The sequence below is a fragment of the Etheostoma spectabile genome, chromosome 13, assembly GCF_008692095.1.
Source record: "Etheostoma spectabile isolate EspeVRDwgs_2016 chromosome 13, UIUC_Espe_1.0, whole genome shotgun sequence".
Lineage (NCBI taxonomy): Eukaryota > Metazoa > Chordata > Actinopteri > Perciformes > Percidae > Etheostoma > Etheostoma spectabile.
Window position 1 is genome coordinate 21,267,820 of NC_045745.1, and position 964 is coordinate 21,268,783.

A 964-nucleotide genomic window follows, 5' to 3' on the forward strand; every position below is an offset into this window, starting at 1 on the left:
AATCTATTCAAAAATCACATCAATTGCAGTCATGCAGTTTAAGTTGTCTCATGTCTGACATGAGAAGCATTACTTCACCTTCATTTGTCTTGCCTCTGCTGGAGAAAGCCTTTCAGCACCCTGGACAGCGCCAAGAAATCCGTCCCATAGATACAGTACAAAGAACTTCAACCTCCTTAGCATGATTTCTATAAGAAGTTAACAGCAGCTTTAATGACTTTGTATCTCTGATTGGCCAAATCTTCCCATGAACCTTCATTAGCTACCCACAGTGCTGTTAGAGCTCCAGGGTGACTGTGTTATCTTCACAGAAGCCTCAACTCCCATGACAAACTGCAGTCTTGAGGCCCATCACACTTACTGTATTTACCGATTGCAATCAGCGGGAGGGAGATAGATTGGCTGGTTAAATAAGATGCTTCAGAACATTTCAGTTTCAACCTCAAGATCTGCAATTGAGCTGCTATGGTCCCACTGCTGGGGGAAAAACAGGCGTCACACAGGCTATTACATAATTAGTAGGCAATAGTAGAAGTTAATGGGATAGTGGTGGGGTATTCTAATCAGAGGCAGAGAGCGAAAAAACAGCATGACCAGAAGATGACAGGAGGGGAGAGGTCTAATGACAATTGTAAAAAAAAAAAAAAGGAGGTTTGGGTGGAGGAAGGTGCCTTGAATCTTGATGCCTGGCCCACAAAGAAGAAGATTAAGATATAGGATGGGTGGTAGGGAGGAGGGTGCATCAGCTACACAAACTGCATCATTTAAATACTGCGGCTGATGTCATTTCCTAAGTACCATAATTGGTCATCAATGACTCTTAAAGCTGTGAAGAATGGCTAAATGAAAACAGGCGCACACCTACCCAGGGGAGTTGTAGCCTCACTGATCTATTGAAACCTTAATTGCTCGGACCTCACACACCCCTCTCTCTGACTCTCTCTCTCTCTCTCTCTCTCTCTCT